The sequence below is a fragment of the Belonocnema kinseyi genome, chromosome 1, assembly GCF_010883055.1.
Source record: "Belonocnema kinseyi isolate 2016_QV_RU_SX_M_011 chromosome 1, B_treatae_v1, whole genome shotgun sequence".
In the NCBI taxonomy this organism is placed as follows: domain Eukaryota; kingdom Metazoa; phylum Arthropoda; class Insecta; order Hymenoptera; family Cynipidae; genus Belonocnema; species Belonocnema kinseyi.
In genome coordinates, this window is record NC_046657.1 from 93,007,901 (window position 1) to 93,009,142 (window position 1,242).

Genomic DNA, 1,242 nt, shown 5'->3' on the forward strand with positions numbered 1-1,242 from the left:
TTTCAGCCACAACCACGTCTCACAACCGTGAGATAGGTGGTTACAGTCTGTAAAGGAATCAATACGACGATCCAGCAAAAGCCTCGTGCACCCTAAGAACACCGAGCGACCCAAGGACAATCGCCTTCTGCATTTTTCCCGCAAGTGTACTAGCATATTGTTGACACGCAGGGATGCTTTTTAGGCTATTAGCAAGTGAAACCTTGGCACCTCCAAGAGCGCCGATGATAAGGACGATCAATTTTACAGAATATTCCGGGTACAATCGTTGCAACTCCCTTATAAGGTCTCGATACCTCTCTTTCTTTTCATTCTCTTTGACTATGATGTTTTTGTCAGCTGGTTCCGAAAATTCGATGACGAACATGGTTCTCTTCTCGAAGTCAAGAAGAACCATGTCAGGCCTCGAGTGAGCAACAGAAACAATTGTCGAGAATATAGTATGTCGAGAAGATAGTATGTGAGCTAAATGCTCGGGGTGTGCATGGCACGCCCTGCAGCTATCATCGGGAATATTTTGGCTCAGAATGTGGCGACGGTATGTTAAGGTAGACATGACACCGTCTTGGGATGCAAAAATTAAACCCTCTGTACCAGACTTCAATCCGGGCGATTTAAGGAAAGCAAACGTTAGCTCACAAGACAATGACTGATCCTTCACATTTCTGTGGAAGATACTGTGCGTGAGTACTCGAGATAGATAAGATTTTATGCATTTTGCTCACCCCTAATACTGAAGTCAAGTCCGAGTGTTTCAGCAGCCTCCTCCGCTGCTTTGTACAGAAATGCTCCTTTGCCCACTTCTTCGTGATTCCTGACCATTTTAAGAAGAGGGTCTCTTCCATTTGCAACTCTATGTGCTGTACCCAGAATAATCCTGTTGTGAAGACATTCAAGACTCAATATTCCGCGACCCTCTTGACGGCGAGAGATGTACAGTCGCGGAACGGAAGAATAAAGATGCATGCTTTTGTTCATGTGCATAACCTTTCTTGTCCCGATATCAAGAGATCTGAGCTTGTTCTTCGTGCATGGAACTACTCCAAATGTATAGAGTAGTACCGGGACGGCAAGCATGTTCGTTGCAGATACTTTCTTCCTCGCCGACAGTTCGGAAGACCAAATCTGTCGGATGAGACGTTCGGAGAGTATCCTTTATAGATGTCACATCCTGAATGCGGCTCTGTGGCACGCCCAGGTATGTGTAAGTCTCTCCAGCGCAAAGGTGTCGTATGGCGCTTC